Source organism: Strigops habroptila, chromosome 4 (assembly GCF_004027225.2).
Source record: "Strigops habroptila isolate Jane chromosome 4, bStrHab1.2.pri, whole genome shotgun sequence".
NCBI lineage: Eukaryota > Metazoa > Chordata > Aves > Psittaciformes > Psittacidae > Strigops > Strigops habroptila.
In genome coordinates this window covers 83,062,975-83,083,587 of record NC_046358.1, presented here as the reverse complement: position 1 = coordinate 83,083,587, position 20,613 = coordinate 83,062,975, and the positions used below count along the sequence as shown (strand labels likewise).

At 41.3% G+C, this 20,613-nt stretch overlaps 1 protein-coding gene across 3 annotated transcripts in view; it reads right to left on the bottom strand.

Annotated features, from left to right (window-relative positions):
- LOC115607615 (ubiquitin carboxyl-terminal hydrolase 22-A) overlaps positions 1–20,613 on the bottom strand; it is a 101,123-nt gene that overhangs the window by 63,627 nt on the left and 16,883 nt on the right. The window contains exon 1 of one of the 3 annotated variants that reach the window (XM_030485113.1): positions 18,066–18,916. The exons of the other annotated variants lie outside the window; for them this stretch is intronic. The gene's annotated coding sequence lies outside the window, so the exon portion shown is untranslated. Of the gene's footprint in view, positions 1–18,065; positions 18,917–20,613 lie in introns of those variants that run through there. 3 annotated transcript variants of the gene reach the window in all.

The following is a 20,613-nucleotide window of genomic DNA, read 5'->3' as shown; positions in this document are numbered from 1 at the left end:
CATTCCTATGGTAACAATACATTTTAACGAGTAGGGCTGGAAAAAGAAAGCAGCAATTAGAAGGTTAAATAGACTTTCTGACTCTCAGTCACGGTTGAAGCACTCTAAGCCAACATCACCCAAAATCTTCTGTTAGCATTAAACTCAGGTACTTTAATAGATCTTCAGTAAAATTACTAGTGTAGGAAGAGACTTGGGAGTTTGAGGGATAAGTCTCCTGCCCAACACCACCAATTTGGGCCCAATACCATCTGACTGGAAGATACAGACAGGAGAAATTCCTTAGAGTAAGCTAGGAGTAACTGAACTTCTGTAACAGCTCAGAGCTACAGAGATCACCTACAGAGTGATCTTACAGACTCATCTGAAAACACCATTCCTTTGCTTGTCAATATAGAAGCACCTTTTTTCTTCATATTACAATAAGAATTGGAATTACTAAAATACTATGCTATCACCTAATAACCCAGACAGTGCAGCTCCTCAAAACTAACCCCCAAAGTTCTTCTATTTACCCAGTCCATCGTAACTTAAAAGTGGAGCTGAATAAATGATGCACGAGCCTGTTCCCTAGTCTGGCATTTTTCTTTCAGAACACTTATGGCAGTTAAAATAATCAAAGCAGCTTTGCAATATGCTGCACTGTGCCATTTATTTTCAAGCTTCTACAAATTAAGCCTCAAATCCTGCATCTCACATGTTGTGTGTGTGTGCGCGCGTTCAAAGTTCTCCCCAAGTTCTGTTAGATGAAAATAGACGGGTTGAATCAAACTCCACACACCTACAGAAGGAAATATTTTAAAGTAGGACCAAAAAAAAAACATATTCCCCACCACCAGCACAATTTCCATCTTTAGAAAAACACTGCAGAACTGTCAAACTGGTGCCTAACGGTCGCTCTTTGGCTGCAAAAGCTAAATAGGATCAGCCTATCTGTTAAGATTGCTGCTATGACAACTCCTCAAGCAAGCAGCTATTTTACTTAGCCAGCTAAAAATACACCTTTAGCATTAAATGTATTGTAAACAGATAACAAGTATGTAAAAAAACCCCAATCATTTTAGGCTAAAAGGCAGAAAATTCGTACCTAAAAGAGGTTTTATTTCAATGAAGATTAAGAGAAATTGAAGGATGGAAAAAGAAAACTTAGTGGCAAGTTAAGAGAGGAGTTCGACCACTTCTTTAAAGGAAGCTATTTTGTTCATATCCTCTATTTGTTCTGTAGAGCTCAAGATGGTTTTTCTAAAATTGTAAGAAAACAAGGTTAAAAGACAACAGAGTGAGGGAAGAAATCAATATCCAAACCCATAGTGGCTGTTCTTAACTGGATTAGCTGTCTCCTTTTCATCTGCCTGTGCTTTTAAACAATTTGCTAAGTTAAAACAAAGCTGCCACCCTCCCACCCCACCCCAAATAATCAAATCACTTTGTTTCATAATACTCCCACCCCTGCTCCCATCTCTTGAGGCTACAGTCCAAGATGAAACAGAATACTGCAAATGAGTAATCAAAAATCAGTCTGATCCAGAAAGGCACAAGCTTGCTTTAAAACACAACTCAAGGTTTGGGAAAAGCAAGTTAGGGTCTTGCTTATGGTCTAGATGCTTTAGGGAAGTCCAACAGCATTTCGGCTGCAGAATCAACCTGTCACTTCTCCTTTTCTCTGGTATGTCCGAGATACAAGAACACCCCTTCCTTATCCTAAGGCCTAAATGTAGACTCTTCCCCTTCTTCCATACCCTCTCCAATTATACCCTCTCCCTGCTTGCTCCTCCTCTTTATTCTTCTGATCCTCAAGTACTCCACTCTCCATCTTTAACCTTATTCTCTCTCCCCAAACTCAGTCCCTCACCTTATATCCCCAGCCAGTCCTACTAAACCTCTGCTCTCCCCTTTAATTTTGCCTTGATACTCTAACGAACTGCACACAGAAACCAAGAGGTTCTAAGTGGTTTTTTTATGGAATATTATAATTATCAATGATAGAAAACCGGAAAGAATGGTCCTGCACGGTACAAACAGTAACTGACATTTCTGACTGTGCTGCAAGAGTGAGGAGTCCAGCCAATACCTAAATGGGGCCTACAAGAAGCCCGGAGAGGGACTTTTGACAGGGGCATGTAGTGACAGAACAAGGGGGAATGGCTTTAACCTGACAGAGGGGAGATTGAGATTAGCTCTGAGGCAGAAGCTCTTCCCTGTGAGGGTGCTGAGGCGCTGGCACAGGGTGCCCAGAGAAGGTGTGGCTGCCCCATCCCTGGCAGCGCTCAAGGCCAGGCTAGACTTGCACTAAGTATTGAGATAAATGCATCCTTTCAAGTTCCATCCCCTTTTCCTGGTGATGCTTCCACAGGAACAGTGAAGAGGCCAATTTAAGTTTGCAGCATTCATTAGTTTAACAGCAGAATAGAGGGAAAAAACCAAACAAAACCCCAAAAGAGAAATGTCAAGAGACGTTCAACTGAAGCTTTTTAGATAAGACATGTAAATGCCTTCACTGGGCCACAGATGAAGATATTTAAGAGGAATTTAAACATTTCCTCACATATTCAGAGTTCCTGGTCTTAATATGCACATTTTAGGTACAGTCAGTCCTCTCAATTTTTGCCTCTGCTATTCACTTTGCCATGTCCACACCACAGCCTAAGCACAGACTTGTTTTTATTCTTATCCATCCGTGCTGCAACCAATTCTTGTCCAAGTGTAACACAGACACAGCAGCTCACACTGAGTGACAAACAGCATGCTTCCCTTCACCTATTGTTCAAAGGCATACAGGACAGATAATCACAAAAGGTCATATAACTGACCACTGCTGAAGATGGAGAGCCTATGGCTGTTCCAACAGCAGTGTTTCTTCTGCCTTGTGGGAGGAGAAAGCCAATCTTAAACCACAGCTGACAAGACTTATTACTCTTGACTACTCTTTGCACAACAAGAGTAACAAATTTAGGTCAAATCTGCCTTATGACATTGCTATCCCTTCTTAGTCTCCATTTACTTCAAGATTCACTGGTGCCACAGAGCCACCATCCATTAGCAGAGCGGTTGGGATAGTTCATGTATTTAAATAGTTGAAACTTCAGAGCCCTGTTCTTAGGTATCAAGAAACAAAGAGGGGGAATTGATTCCACAGTTCCCAGTGGTATGGCATATATATCACTCCTCCACATGCTGATAGGATGATTCAGAGTTACTGACTCAGTGCACATTTCTGACACATCAGCTGTAAAGAAATTAAAAGATCGACTTTAGTATTTTTTACTTACTTCCTGCAACCAAGTTTTAATTATGATCTTGTCTGATTAGAAGTGGCAATTATATCTTAAAAAGAATATGTGATCCATATGGGAAATTGTGGTTCCAGCCCCACTACCAGTAAAGGTTTTATTAGGAGTAGGAAAACTGCACCAGTTACAGTAGTTGGTGGTTTGGGAAGTGTTCAGAAAGTCACCTTAAAAAGAAAAAAGCCAAGTACAGGTAACTTCTTAAACTGGGTTATTTTAAGTAAGTACCTAAATTCTAGTAAATACCTAAAGTGGGCGTACAGGAAATATGGGGAGGGACTTCTTCAGGTGCAGGTAGGGACAAGACAAGGGGCAATGGCTTTAAAGTGACAGAGGGGAGATTGAGATGAGCTCTTAGGCAGAAGCTCTTCCCTGTGAGGGTGCTGAGGCGCTGGCACAGGGTGCCCAGAGAAGCTGTGGCTGCCCCATCCCTGGCAGTGTTCAAGGCCAGGTTGGACACAGGGGCTTGGAGCAATCTGCTCTAGTGCAAGGTGTCCCTGCCCGTGGCAGGGGGCTGGAGCTGGATGAGCTTTAAGGTCCCTTCCAACCATTCTATGATTCTGTGACAAATGTTTTAGCCAGCAGCAGCAAAAGACAGTTTTCAGTTCTGTTCAACAGCAAACATTAAATCTAAGGTCCTTGCTCTGCACCAGTGCATTTGCTGGCTCCCATATTGCCATCAGGTGCAGTAAAGAAGATGTCCACACAGCTTTCCTCATCTGTGAGCAGAATGTTTGGCTCTGATTATTCGAGCAGAAGTCTGAAGACAACAGTATCACCATTTATAATTAAACATGAAGTAGCCTAAGCTGTTAAGTAACATCACAGTTCTCAAGCTGAGTGTAAATAAAAATATACCATTCTGAACATCTGAGCAGCTTGATGTCCTTCTGCAGATTAGATTAACCCCATGAATCCTACTTCTGCCTATAAGAGAAAAAACACTGTGAAAGAGGGGAAAAATGGAAGTACTGAACATGCTACAGAAGATGCCAGAAAGCAACTCAAGGCAACTTTTTTCCCCCTTCCAAACTAATCAAACTTTTCCATTACACCTTATCCATGATGCTGCATCCCAGTAAAGGCACAAACTATCTGTCTTTTGATAAAGCAAAGTAATATGTGCATGAAACTCACCTGGGAGAAACTCAGAATCAGAGAAAGAATGATTAAATATCTTCTGCAATTCCAAATCTGAAGGTGATTCCCCCCTTGCTCCCTTTATTTTTTCAGGGTTCTTTTTCCCCCTCCTATCTTTATGGAAGACACATTAGCAACCACACAAGAGGCACAGACTTGCAGTTTTTGATGCTAATATCAGAGTATTTTGAATGATCTGCTTCTAAGTTAGTACTTTTTGGTCTAAAAGTTTTAAAAGCACATTAATCCTACTCCTTTTTCAGTTGTATTTTTTGGTTTCAACAAATTATCTCCAATTGCCTCATCTGGGAATGACAAACCTCTGCCAAGTGTTCTGATGCCAAAGGCTGACAAAGTCTCTGGAGGCTGAGGAGAACGGGAATTTATCCTAATTCATAAAGCAGCCTCAGCTACCTTCTGCAGGAGTGATGGTTTGTCACAACAGCACCATGGCCAACCCATGGGGAACCAAAGCACAGCTGACCAAATATATTGACTGGACCAGGATCCCCATCCAGAGAAACAATAATGGTAGAATTGAGTTGGGAGGAAGGAGGAAAAGGGAAAAAAAGAGACCACTTATATTGTTTCCAGTTCCTGAACAGGTCTTACAAGTGTAAAATTAACCACTGAAATGACTGTGGAAGCCTGACAGCATTTTGTCTCGTGCCTTTGGACATAGTAAAGTCGGTTTTATTCTCTGCCCAAAAAGTGGGAGATGACAAGAGAGGTCCAAGCTTTCAAGAGGTAGCTGAACACCAGAAAAGTGCTCTATATAAAAGTGCATTGTTAGTAACAAAGAAGGAACACGGCTCTAAAGACAAGGCACAAGAGGAAGACGCAGGTAAACCCTCTGAAGTTCATGGAGCACAGGAGCTGTTTCATAGCACGTGAGAAAAGAGGCCACCTGTAAAAGCATCTTCTACGCACATCAGCTGGAAGCCACAACATTCAGAATAAGCCAGAAAGGACCACAAACATCTTCTGAACTAACACTATCTGTTCTGCTGAAGGATGAAACATCTGGATTAAGTTATCCCAAAGGCTTTCACTAAGCAGGTAATATCCCAGCTTCCACCAATTTAGGAATCCACAAGCCAGAACATTCACTTTCCTTCTCCAAAGTGGGAGAACAGGAATGGAGAGCACAGAGCACTGCTAGAGCACAGTGAGTAGTTATACTAATAACTCATGTGCATGGCAGGACTGTCTCAGTCCTAATTTAGCAGAGGTTCATTCATTCCCTATTCCTGCTTAAGGAAAACATGGATAGCTTTTCACTAAGCAGCAGTTGGAAAATGGTGCAGTATAAAATAAGGAGAGTCACTGATCTGAACTGAAAGAAGCAAGTCTGAAATAGCTTTGAGTCCATTAGAAAAAGAAATGGACAGCACAGAAATTCCACATAAAAAGCCTTTATAAAATGCTTCTATCCAGGTAATACAGTAGGGGTTTATGACTCCACATGCCTTTCTGAACTGAGTGCATTAATTTAGACAACAGTGTTAAAGACCATTTTCCACTGTGCCTGAACACGCTACGGCTGCTCTGAGACCAGCAAAGGGGGAGAGACAATAAGAGAAGTCACTGAAAGTTACCTCAGAAAAGCCAACCTCCCTTCCTTATCCACAAATACTGGATTAAGACACACAAAGATTGATCTATAGGAGTTAGAAAAGCCTTCCTAGAGCCCTTCCTCCAGAAAGGACCAGATCTCTTGAGGACAGATACTTTAGTTCTCATCACTAAACTTGATCTAGTAGTTGCTCACACCATACGCTGTTACACACTAGGACCACCCTAACCTAAAGCAACCCTTCCCATTCTTAAGTAAGCTTCCTCAAGTCAGTCTTTTCCCCCAAGGATTCAGAACAATGACTTGCTGCTTTTAATACAGTCTTTCATTCAATAAGATCAAAGCTCCAGTGAAGCTCTACACTAAATGGCAGGATGAAGAACATCTCTAAATTCATCTATTTGTCCCCTTCCTACTGGGACTGGTTTACACTGTTCTGCTTCAGCTCATACATTTGCACCTACAGGTATGTTTCTGGACTTAAGTCAGGTGACTTCATGCTGAAGAGGAGCACTTACATTCTTTGATCCACTGGCTCAACTGCAGGTGGAACCATCTCCAAACCGGGGGCAGCGACACATCTGGAGCAATGGCAGCAGTTTGAGCAGTGATCACATCTGCCTGCTCTAAAACAACTGGCATCGGCAGCTACTTTTGCTGCCAACCTGGGCTCCAGTCAACTTGGAGTGTGTCTACCCAGAAGCAAATTACAGCTGAAGCTCCAACACAATGAAGTTAAGGGATTAAATCTACGCACAATACTCAGAAGAGAGACGACACATACTTCTCAATCAACTCTGACATGAAGACGTGTTCTTAAATGAGAATGATGCTGTAGCCAAAGTCTAACCAAGCTCCAAAACCACAGCTTTGGTCCAAGGACTCTTCTAAGAGAGCACAGTGCAACTCAATGTAGAACCAGAGAACTTTGGTTCACCCCCATATAGAGTTGTTAATTTCATTAGAGATCTGACTAGTTATCGTTTAACCTCTACATACAGTTTCCTGCTCTCCTTACTCTGAATTTTATATACACGAGATACATATATATATGTGTATGTGTGTATATATATATACACACACATATACCCTTATAGCGCCTCGGTGGTGAGGCACTGGAACAGGTTGCCCAAGGAAGCTGTGAATGCTCCATCCCTGGCAGTGTTCAAGGCCAGGTTGGACGGAGTCCTGGGTGACATGGTTTAGTGTGAGGTGTCCCTGCCCATGGCAGGGGGTTGGAACTAGATGATCATAAGGTCCTTTCCAACCCTAACTCTTTTATGATTTTATATATATATATAAATACAATATATAATATATACAGCTGGACATCAGATTATTTTTTCCCTTAAAAAACCCCAACAGTTTCCAATTTATTTCACACAAAATTCCACAGGCTGAAATGAAACTTGGAAGGAAAAAAAGTTGCACTATTTAAAAGACAGACAGCACAAGCTAGAGGAGAAAATAGCAAGATGCTCTAAAGATGTCATTTTGGTTTCCCCCGTGTACAGTCACAGTAGTAAGAAGCTGTATTTCAACAAGAACAAAGGCATTCTCCAGTATTAAAATGACTATGCTGAAATTGCTTATTTGCTTCTCCTATGATAGGTGCTCAGCCCCCCCCCCAGCATTTACAAACCTAACTGATTTCTCAAGTACTCCATAAAAAATGCATTTAAGAGCCTATTGTGTTTTTAAACCATCGCAATAATGGAGCTTGTTCCAATTGAATTGCATTTCCTTCTATAGCAAGATCCCTTTACAAGCGGAAAGTATCTTTGCTTTGTGAAAGCACATCAGCTGCTTCAGGTTCAAATGCATGTCTCTCTCCCTGAATATGATGCATGGCTGTGTTCTGTGCGTTGATTTTTAGCTATTTCCTGCAATGCACCACTGCAGTAGGGAATTTCACAGGAGAACAAGGGGCTTGCCAATACCGCAGTCGTGTATTCCGAGGTCTCCTACAAAATCTATTCCTTTACTTCACCATTCCCCCGTTGTCAGCAAAATCGTGGAAGTGTTTTTAGCTGTCCTATTAGGTAATGGATCGATCTAATCTGGCAGCACGTGACTTGGGAAGCAATTCAAGGAGCAAGTTAAACAGACAAACCTGCCTGATACTGTGCAGACTCATATTAAACACCCTGCCCGTGCTGCAGAGAGTGTGTTTTGCCCTGCATAAAACTAAGACATCGGATTCTTCATGTGAAAGCAGCTCTTGGGAAGTTTGCCATGGAAATACTCTGGATAGCATCCTTTCAGAAATAAAAGGAACTTCAGGATACATAGGATCAAAGCCCTGAAGAGCCCTAGAGCCTCATTGAGACAAGCCCAGCTATTGCAGCTTTCTTTTCTTTAACTACTCTAAGATGGCCATAAAAATATCTGAACTTAATTAGTCCACATCAAAGTCAAAGCAATTCTGCTGGTAGGAAAGATGGATGGGACGATGCTACAGCACAGATTCTCTGTGACATAGAATCATAGAACAGTTAGGATTGGAACAGACCTTAGGATCATCTAGTTCCAACCCCTGTCATGGGCAGGGACACCTCACACTAGACCATGTTGCCCAAGGCTCTGTCCAGCCTGGCCTTGAACACTGCCAGGGATGGAGCATTTATCACTTTTTTGGGCAACCCATTCCAGTGCCTCACCACCCTCACAGTCAAGAATTTCTTCCTTATATCCAACCTGAACTTCCCCTGTTTAAGTCTGAGCCCATTCCCCCTTGTCCTATCACTACAATCCCTGATGAAGAGTTCCTCTCTGGCATCCTTGTAGGCTCCCTTCAGATACTGGAAGGCTCCTATGAGGTGTCCACGCAGCTTCTCTTCTCCAGGCTGAACATGACTTATGTATGAGACAAATACTCTCAGCAAAAAGGGGGACTAGTAGAAAATGAGCAGCAATAGAGTGACAGAGTGCTTCTGTTAGCAACTATTTGCTTTATAAAAACAACCCTACAAACAATGCTACAGAAGTAGGGTACATCCATTGTGGAGCCTCACCAAGAAGTATTAGTCTGGTAGAAAACACTTCTGCTTTTATAAGCTTTCTATGAGTTATGCACCATTCTGCCACAACTTTCAGAGTTACTATACATGACATTTTATATTTGCTGAAGCAAAGTGAGCCAACTGGTAGTACAGAGATTAACCCCACTGCTTACAGCTTTTCTGACAATTGTGGGTTTCAGTGATGGTAATATAGCAAACAAAGTAGGCATAGAAGCCAAACTCTCTTCTTGCCATACGAATAAAACATCCTTTTTGTCTAATAGGAGCTGAAGACAAGTTCTAGTCCCCTCCACAGTGCCTACAAGAAAAGCCATTACAAAACAATAAACTGAACTTCCCTTTTGGTTTTACAAGAGCTATAAAGAACATTGGCTGATTCTCCTTCCCTAGACTGATCTGCCCAAAGCACCACAAATAATTCCCAAGAGGCATATTCCCCCCTCAGAAACATGCCAGAAAACGTGCTGACACAGAGAAGACCACTAACCCCACACACTGAGCAGTCTTCCTCACAGAACAAGTGCATCCTCTAGGATTACACAGCAAGTCTTCTGGAGAAAATAAGGGAACATCCACAGGGTCTCAAACAACACTGTTTTCACTAGCATGGAGCATAAACCAGAACTATAATGGACAAACTAGAAATGTTGTTTGTTTAATTCCACTTATGATATAGAATCATAGAATAGTTGGGGTTGGAAAGGACCTTAAGATCATCCAGTTCCAATCCCCTTCCACTAGAGCAGGTTGCTCCAAGCCCCTGCATCCAGCCTGGCCTTGAACACTGCCAGGGATGGGGCAGCCACAGCTTCTCTGGGCACCCTGTGCCAGCGCCTCAGCACCCTCACAGCGAAGAACTTCTTCCTTATACCCAACCTGAACTTCCCCTGATTAAGTTTGAACACATCACCCCTAGTCCTATCACTACAGTCCCTGATGAAGAGTCCCAAGACATCAGCATCTGAGGACATATTTATGTTCACCTAGCTATATGTACAGCTTCCTCTATGTATGTACAGGAATACTCTAAGCCAACTACCACATTACTGCCGAGGAACAGCCAGAGAATGAAAGCAAATTCTCAATATGCTTGCACAGAACATGCTTTGATATCTAGTAAGCTGAAGCTTAATGTTCCCTCACACCTCAGTACAAAACTAATTAATAATTCATTTTACTGGAGCAAAATAAGAGGCCTTTCATTCACTAGGAAACTTTCATGCAGCTTCACAAACCTGAAGTTATGGAGATAAGACAGAGGTGATGAGAACTGCACCCTTTAAAAGACTTAAGATTCAGACAGTGGATATTCTGAACTCTACAGATGTGCAAGTCAGCTTAGAAAAACTGTTATTAAAGCAGTATGAACATGAAGTACCTTCTGGAAGAGGAAAAGAGTTTGTATTTCTCACCCCACATAAGCATTCACATGACGAAAACTTGTTCCTTTATCCATTTAAAGAGTTCGCAAACTGCTGCAGTCCCACAGAAGAATCATTAGTGACAATGTTGCTAGGAAGGTGGGTGATAGGTTCATAGCAAAGAGTTTCTGTCTTTTTAGATAGGAATTACAGCCAATTAATATGTTTTAATACTTCATGCTGCATTCGGAACATTAATTTGTATTGCCAGCCCCTCAAAGGAATGAACTGGAAGGAGAGGTGCAGTTGAACTGCCTCTCAAGATCACATGAAATTCTAGTTCCTGCTGTTCAGGATGGCTTGGGGAAGGGATGCTTTTCAAGTAGAGATACTGAGAATCACCTAAATGGAATAAAGCAATAACTAAAATCTCTCCAACCTAACCTCACCCCTTCAAAGAAATAAAGAACACCCCCAAAACCCAATACATAACAACAGCACATCACAGTACATTCTCTGTTTGGCACTTCACTAATAAGACTCAGTTCTGGAGCTGAGTTTAGAGCATCGTGTCCATATGTCCATATTCAGATTAACCTAAAGCAGGTCTCCAGGTTGGATGGGGCCTTGAGTAACCTGGTCTAGGTTACTAAAAGGAGTGCTATTGGGAAAAAAAGGTTGGGTTTTTTAAGTCCCATTCACAAGTTTGCCCCTTTTAATACTGTAATTACAAATATAATTCTTTGTATCTCTTTGAGGTGTCATCAGCAGCAGTTTTGATTTCAGGAAATTTACTTTGATTCTGATCAGTCACAGTTTAATAAACATGAGGCAACCCTGGAAGTGAATGGAGTTGACATCCAGGGCCCAAATCTGTCCAGTGACATTTGTGTAAAGAAAAAAGAAAGTCCAGAGCCAAACTGCAATGCAATTCTTTGAAGAGCAGCACTGAGAACCATCGAATAGATTCAAATCTTTGTCTTGACCTCCAGCTCAGACTGCTGCCTACAATGAATATGAGAACAGGAGAGCATTTATGTGCAGGTCAGATGCCACTCACCCTAGCAGCAAAGGGAGAAGCTTCTACTTATATAGCAGCTTTAAACTACGGGAATTCACTAGAAAAAAAAAGTCTGTCCTTACTACTGTGAGAATAAATATCCAAATAGAGTTAAAGATCTGTGTTTTAGTTGTTATTTTTTATGATTGTTGTGGGGGTTTTTATTTCATTTCCAAAAAGCTGATGCATCTTACTAAAAACACCTTCCCTGGAACCTAACAGCAGAGTGGGATGTAGCCAGAGCTTTGTATATTTGACTGGTACTATATGAAAAGCTTTCATACTCATCAGTAAAGCCAAAGAAAAGGCCAGCCCATGTCCCTTGTCCATGCTTATGAGCGTGGCAGCTTCAGCTGGAAACCAGGTCCAGAGTGTCTGGAGGAGAGGAAAAGGCAGGAAGGTGCACAGCCCAAACTTACAGAGAAAGGGGCTGAGGAATGAGGGGAACTGTGCAGAACCCAAACTGCTGCTGTGACCTGCAAGGCCAGAGAGGCAGAAGCAGAGACACCACGCTCCCTACAACACACTGCAAATGACACAGTGCTAGCCTTGCACCAAAGGCTCTGCAGCCCTTGAGACCAAAGTCCCTAGTACAATGCATCTCTTACAGGTAACAGCCACAGTAAGTCTGTCTTTGTCTACAGCTAAGGATGTATGATCCAACAGTCTCCAAATCTGTGAGCAATCACAGAAAACACAAAATAGTATTCCTTTCCCCTTTGGCAAATGTTTTCTTAACAAGAAAACATCTCACATTGCTCACAACTACAAAAACTGAGACAGAAGAAGAAAAGGGCCATAAGAACTAAAACATTCTTAATTTCCACAAATATATGAAGAATAATCTTGCAGCAACAACCCCAGTGCCCCTGTCACAGACTTGTAAATAGTGATGCATTACTACTGTGAAATAGGATTTCTATTCCATGCTTCATAGAATACGCGGGTTGGAAGGGACCTTAAAGCTCATTCAGTTCCAACCCACTTGCACTAGAGCAGGTTGCTCCAAGCCCCTGTGTCCAACCTGGCCTTGAACACTGCCAGGGATGGGGCAGCCACAGCTTCTCTGGGCACCCTGTGCCAGCACCCTCACAGGGAGGAACTTCTGCCTAATGTCTAATCTAAATTTACTCTCTTTGATCATCTAATATTTACTCTGTTCATTCACAATGTGGACCAAATGTGAAAGGCACGTGGCTGAATTTCAGAGAGTTTGAGCACTTGTTTTATCAACTTGAAAGGTAGCTGCAAGACTTCAGCAACTCTGAAAAGGAACCCATCAGTAGACTCCAGCTACGTGCTCCATGTTGATGGCATTCCTCATCTCCTACAGCAGGAGATGAAGATTTGACAAGAACATTTTGTGCTGACCAGCCAGACCTTGCTCTCTTCACTTGTCTTCTCTACTTAGGAGAGGAAGTGCTAAACCTTACCTCACAATAATCAACGTTCCCTTCCACAAAGGCTCATCACTTCAGTTTAGCACTGGTTACATGCCACAAGTATTATGTCCACATCATCTTAGTAGGCTGCTTGATTACATAATGCCACATATTGAAAACAAAAATTAGTAGATTATAGTGTTTGGTTTCATTTATGGCCATTGTGCTTCATTTGCCATTTAATGCAAGAAGTGTTCATTTAAAGCATGGATATAAAAATGAGTTAAGACAAAAGACATACAGACTGCAGCAGCCAGCTGGGCTCAGTGGCCAGGAAAGCTTATTAGGCAAAGCACATGCTTTTAGCTAGAACACACCTCTGCATTCCAAAAAGAAATCCCAGCAGGACAGCAAGCTTTCGCAACACTGGGATAAGAAAAGCAGGCAGAAACCATCCCAAGCTGTTAATGACAGTAAAGGCCTGTTTCATAATATCAACATCATCTTTCTTCCTATTTTTCTTGCTCTTTAACAGACAAAATAAAACAAAACCAAGACACCTCCCCTTTGCCATGTGTTAAAAAGAAATCTCTCTCTACAAAAGCTTCCTCTATCCTCTATTGTTCCAAAGACAGATGTTGGAAGGGCTGCAGAAGAAAGGGTGAAAATACAATTAAGTGCAGATAATGTTACTTTCAGGACTAAACCACCTCCTCCTTCCTTGATAGCAAGCATGAAATCATAGCCAGAGCTGTAAGCATTATACAAGCTGTGTAAACACCAGTTTCTTTCTGAATTAGCTAGGTTTCATAAAATTCTAAAGCCTCTATTAAAATATGGAAGATGGAAGAGGAAGACAACGCTTCACCCAAAGAGCTACTCAACCCTAGCAAGCTAAAAACCCATCCACCTTCATGCTACTAAACAGCAAATGCTGAGCCTCCTTTTAAGTACCTTCAGGAGAATGAGAAGTACAAAACCCCAAAAAATGCCACAAACAAACCAAACCCAACTCAACACTTCTATGGGTAAAGGCTTATGTTACAAAGCAACTGGAGAGTTCCCAGAACCATTTGTGGTAGCCAGTTCCGAACACTTGTTAGTGACCTTTTGAAAGCAGCACAGCTTTGACCATATAGAACTGAATAACTGAAAAGCTGAGGCTAACAACTTTAAAATTCCCTAAAACTATTCCAGTTCTTGAAACTGTTCAGAGCTCTGCAAAGAGGAACTGTCAGGGCAGAACACTTCTGACACGATGCTGTTGTTTCACTCCATGATGCATCTTTCTGACAGTATTTCAGAACTCATAATGTGCACGTTGATTCACCTTCTCCCAACAGAACAACCTTTAAATACTAGAACTCAAGTTACAAGACAAAGAAAACCGTCTAAAGGTGCTGAAGAACATCTTAAAACTATATCCAAACCAAAAAAATGCTTACACCTTCAGCAGTTTTAACTAATGCCATTACATGTCATAAATGGGAGTATTAAAACACAATACTCTAACCATTAAGATGCTCTACTAGGTGTTATGTCTGTGCCCTGTAAGCAAGAAAAAGGAACATGCTACATAATACAGAACATTTTCCACCTCTTTTTGATGAAGACATGAAGATTCCTATTCAAGATTCAATTCTGTCCACTGCCAGAGCGCTGGAGAACAGTACTTTGATGTAGAAGACAATGTGCCTGTCAAAGTTAATGAATTACTCCAGTTATTCTTTGATTAATCACACAGAAATTAAGAACACAGAGAAAAGGTTCTCTGAAAAATTGCCTCTCTCTTTAGAAAGTTTGCAGGCAAGTTCAAGTGGTTTTCATCAGCACTGTGAATCCATGCCCGGGCATTTCTTCCTCAGTAATGAAATCATTCTTGAAATTAAAGTGCCAAAAGACTTAATCAGAGCAGGATTTCCTGATATCCCATTTGTGATAATCAAGTGATGGCAGTGGCAACTGATGGGGGAAATGGGGGGACAGCACTGCCAACGTGTGTTTAGCCCAAGATCTGCATTGGGACTCCTCAGTTCACCAATCTCAGATAAAATTATCTCCTAAGTAAAATGCAGCAAAGATTTATCAAGTGACATTTATCACATGACCCTTTGGACCAGTGTTTTTGCACAGCAAACTCATCACTAGAGTTTTGCCAGAGAGAAGTCAAATGATGACACTAGAGACAGGAGAAAAAAGATTCACATAGTGGACAGGTCAGGAATGCTGTGAAGAAAGGGGGATAGCAGAGCTCAAGTGTGATGACTTCTTAGGTATCACACTACTGCAAGCAACTCCTTTAGCACTTGGTACAAGAAACATGAAGTATAAATGCTTCATGGTGCAGTGTCCAACCACTAGAACATTTAAATCCACAAGCATTCAGTGCAGCTAAAAGTTCATTTCACCACTGACAGAAAGATTCATCTCCAGTTTCATGTAAGAGTCTATGTCATGAAAACAAAACCAGTAACCCCCAAATAAGATCCCTGATAAAAAGTAAGCAGGAATAGCTATTTGTATATATCCCAGCTCAGTTTTTGTTTCAAGAAACAAACAAAAAGCCGAACATGATTTTCCTCTCTAGATCTTGCAGAACAGGAGTATGACAAATAAGATCAAACCTGTTTCAGCACTTCATTCATGTCTCCCTTTTCCTTCATTGGCTCTTGGGAAACTTCGCATTTTGCAAGGAACTATCCCATCTATATGAATCTTCCTTGTCAAATGAAAACACAACTTATGTACATATATACACATACACGTGTTAAAGTGTAACCATTCTACTTAGAGGAAAGAAAAGGGAATTTGAATCTCAATTTCCTGTAAGAACAGTTTCAGAATGTACTTTCCGTACTCGAGTACATGAGGTGGTCCAGGAAGCCACTGCAAATTTTCAACTCAAAAATAGTATCTGATCACAAGGTATAGTTTATATGATAGGAAAAGATATGGTTTTTTATAGAGGCCTTGCTCTATTTATGTCTATTTATATTAAGGCCACAGACACTCAGTGGTTAGCAACACACACTTGGACAGAAGCATCTCAGTTTCTGTAAGACCTGAGAGACATTTAAAGAGAGATAAATGCATAAGGAGAAACTACAATACATCCATCAATTACTGAATATTCCGGAGCACATGCACCTGACAAATCAGTAGCATGTGGAATTTTAATAAGAACAGTGCCTGCAGAAGATGCTTGAAAGCAAGAGTTGAGTCTGCTCGTGCATTACAGGTGATTGCCAGCAACCACGCACATGCCATTGATTCATTCGGACAAGGTAGTCACAGCTACAGTTACTGTCACATTTGCCAAGCATAAAACGATGTCACTTTGATTCTACCTGACATTAGCAAATACTGAGCCCACAGCATGTCCATTAACACTAATAATTAAGTAGTGTTTCATTTACCAAGAGCAGCTGCACAGGAAAGCTGCAGGCTGCTTCCAGCAGGAAAGTTACTCAGGTATAATTTACACTTTATCTTATCAGAAGACTAAAGGGTACACGTGCATTTCTGTGTGAAGCACACCACGGAAGAGAACTTTAGCCGTATAAACATAATAACTGCGTGATTGAAATAATCTGTTTGTAAAGCAAAATCATAGATGTAAGGGCTCCCAATCGAAAAGATGACACAACTCCAAATTAGAACATGCACTGGTGGAACAAACTGCTTTTTAACTCTTATGGCAAACACAGAATCAGAGACTCCCAGACGGGTTTGTGTTGGAAGGGACCTTAAAGCTCATCCAGTTCCAACCCCCTGCCATGGGCAGGGACACCTTCCACTAGAGCAGGTTGCTCCAAGCCCCTGTGTCCAACCTGGCCTTGAACACTGCCAGGGATGGGGCAGCCACAGCTTCTCTGGGCACCCTGTGCCAGCGCCTCAGCACCCTCACAGGGAAGAGCTTCTGCCTAATCTCTAATCTAAATCTGGACACTCAGAGCTGTGAAGGAAATACCTGTTTGAGTCTGAAAACAGGACAGGAAAGCAACATCCAAGTGCTCTTCCAAGTACAGTTTCAGATTTGAAATAATGCTCCAAAACAGATGGGAAAAGAAGGCTCCAGCATTCACATACTTGGAAAAAGATTCCTGCCATGTCTACAGTAGAAAATACTGACATCTTGATAAGCCTAAAATATGGGGCTTGAACACATGTGGAGCGAGTTACACCAACATCAGTGTAACTGTTCTGTGTACCAATGTAAAGCTGCCTGCAGGATGAGCTTTTTATTAAAAGGCTGAATTGAAAACTAGAGACAAAGCTACATCAGCAGCTCTTTTAAATTAAAGAAGAAACAAATCAAAAACAAATAAAAAAGGATTATTGGAAAATATAGTACAGTAGCTGTAAGGTCTCACAATCCACTGTGCAAACAGGTTCTTCTGTTACTTGGTTTAGAATGTAAGGCGGCCACCTGAACCAGAGGGGCTTTTACAGCTCATATGAGCTTATTCCTGGACCAATTCAACACTTCTCCCTAAGGTGTAGCAATTTGAACATCAGCAGTTCAAACTCACAGGCCAATATGTAAACAAAAGACGTAAGAAAAAGCCTGTTTCTTTGCCACGGGGTGCTAGCTAAAGAGGAGGAGGAAGGGAAAGCAGTCCTGTACAGATGAATTCCAGCTACCCAAGACTGCTGGGCAAGCAGATAACAGGCTGAAATAACCACAAGTCCATTTAGAGATAAGAAATCATTCTGCAGTTCCTCAGAAAAGGGATTAGTACCTCTGAGGATCTGCAAGCATGACAAGATGATGAGCTGCAACACCTTAACATACAGATTTGCTGTGTTTCATAAATATTCAAGCTACAGTCCATCCTCAAAGCCATTGCACTGCACATACAGTGTAAAAGAGGGCTTTGGGGAATTTACAACCAATTCTTCATTATTTTAGTCCCAAATTAACTTAAACAAGTGGGTCCTTTCGTATTTTACGTATTGGTCAGACTTTACCTCTAATGGTCAACATAAGAATGAAGATTCTACAGACTTAAAGTTGACTAAAATATTACCACCAGAAAAGGACTGGAAAGGTTGCCCACCTCCTCTGGGGTTATTCTCCTCATGTGCTTTTGACAAGAGAGTGAAGAGCAGCACTCTGCAGTAATGACAAACTTTCAACAGTGACCACTATTTCCATCATTCTTCAACAAGACTCTTGGGAAGGGAGCAGAGGAATGACATATGCATTTATAAGAACACTACTGTCTCCATTCACCTGTTCTTTGTAGCAGTTTCATCTTTCCATCTTTACAGCAAAAGAAGATACTCTCTCTCCTTGGGCAGTTAGATTCTGCTTCTACTAAGGGGAAAAAAGAAAAGGCAGAAACAGCAGGCTATTTCAAGGCATAGCAGTTCTTTATTCCAAAGGTTTAATGCAGCTCTTTTGCTGCCAAGCATTCTCTTCAAAAAGGAGGGGAAAAAAATTCAGAGTAACCATTAATATTGTATATAATTAAAGAAACTATTAAATTCCTCTTCCAATTGAGCAAGAGGAGACAGGAACACTAAGAGCCATAGAGGGTACCAAAACAGATAAAGTGGGGGGGAGTTACACATGTGGTCTGGTTGTGCTGCTCTGACAAAACACAGCAGACCTTGAGTCCTCTGTAAGTGATCATTAAAGGAGTGAACCTGATCCTTAAAAAGGCAGAGAAGAAACAGATTCTCTATTATACTGGATACCACACACCTTGAAGGCTCTTGTATCACCATTCTCCACTTTTCCTTCCCAAGGTTAAGCAAATTACCATTGACTAGATCTGTGTGGGTTTTTAATATATATATATATACACACACACACACACACAACACCCCCCCCGCTAATTAAAGTAGAAAATCCATGGCACTGATATTCTGTGCAACAAAATGAAGTCCTAAAACCTCAACATTCACAATGAGACTTCAAAAGGTTTAGATTTGGAAACATTTATGTTGGCAAAAAACAATCCCCAACAGCAACTTCGCAAGCAAGAAAGAAGTAAGTGTTCTTACAAGCTTCTAAATACCAAACCACATTTTCTCATCACACAATTCTGGTCCCTCCTGACATAAGATAAAGTTCAATAGGAATCTTCCATGATATAGTGGGATTGAAAGGAGAAATAAATGTTAAATCTAGCTTACAACAGTTATTTGCACTTTTAGTAAACTCTAGATGAAGTCACAGTATGATTAACACTAATACAATGGCACAGTGACTGTTCAGTGTACCAGTACTTAATAACAGATTGCAGCCTGGAAAAACCCAAATGACATTCTTCTTTTATGGTTAATAACGTGGAGAAGGGGAAAACTCTACCAAAAGCAACTCCCAAACCAGCCTTTTCAGACATTCTGACTTCTTTTAATCTATTAGTTACCTACAGATACGCATACACGTAAAACACCAACTCAATGCAAAACACTGCCTAGTAGGTGAGACAGAATGGTGCAAAACGGCTTGAGAAAGAACCACCCCACATTTCAAACACAGCCCCTGCTAGCAAAACTAACAACATTACTGCTTTGTTTGCTGATTATGCATGTGCTACAATTACAGTTTTATTGCCCTGTGTTTTGTTCAAATACACCCCACTGTATCTGGGCACAAATCTATGCTTCAAAAAAAAAATAATCAAGGGAGTCATTAGAGAAGCTGTAGAAACTTACTACATTGAGTAGTGTTTCTATAGTTTCTCACAAGAAATATTAACAGACATCAGATGGCACAAGTAGTGCTTTTGGTGGGACTTAAGAGTAAACTCATTTGGTTTTCCAATTTAAAAAGAGTTATCATTTCCAACTGGCTTCTCACCAGCCAATATAATGTTACTCCAAGATTCTCGCCAAAACCAAGGAATGATGGTAGAATCAAGAACAATTCCATGCTACTGCAGCACCGAAGTGACAGGTTCTTGGTTTTCAGACTCTTTTGTTAAGTGGTTTTAAATTTGAATTGCAACACATGCATCATTTACTTATGTGTCACTTACAACTTATATTTAACACCCAACTATGTGACTACACAGACTCTGCACAGAATTTAAGCATTTAAAACAAAGACAAGAAAAGCAGAAAGGTCCATCCATACAAAAAAAAGCTGTGTTCATGCAAACAGGGAGGTGAAGTCTACACAGTAATTTCTGCTGACGTTATAACATCCTTTGGAGAAATGAAACTTGGCCAACAGTGTCTGCACCAAGGCCTCATGTTAGCAAACAGGGATGAGAACACATTGCTGGGATGGACACAATCGGCAATACCACCAACCAGCACTCTGACAGAATCAAGCAACAATAGTATTTCACCTTTGAGATACATAGGGATGGTTATATGTGAACAGCACTTGGCTCATTCTATGCTGCTCAAGTAGCTGGTCACTTGTTATGTCCCTGGTGTATTCTCACTGCTTACACCAGGGATTTCCTCAACACTCCGTATTGTGCAGAATACAGAGGGGTTGGAACTAGATGATCTTAAGGTCCTTTCCAACCCTAACTATTCTATGATTCTATGACACTCTTTGCCCACCATCTCCCCACCCAAACCAAGAGGCTTTATTTCCAGCTCCCTCCCTTTGTATTAGATGTTGTATGGGCTTCCATCTCTCACTAGTTTCAGTTTACTTCCTTTCCATACTGACACTGAAAGGGGTTTTTGTTGTGCTAGAAGGTAATCATTTAATCAAGCGGATATAAGCAGGAGACTGAACTGCAGAGAAGCCTGAACAAGCCAAAGGATGGATGGCATGGGCTCTGTGCGCTCTGCCTCCCCTTCTGAATTTC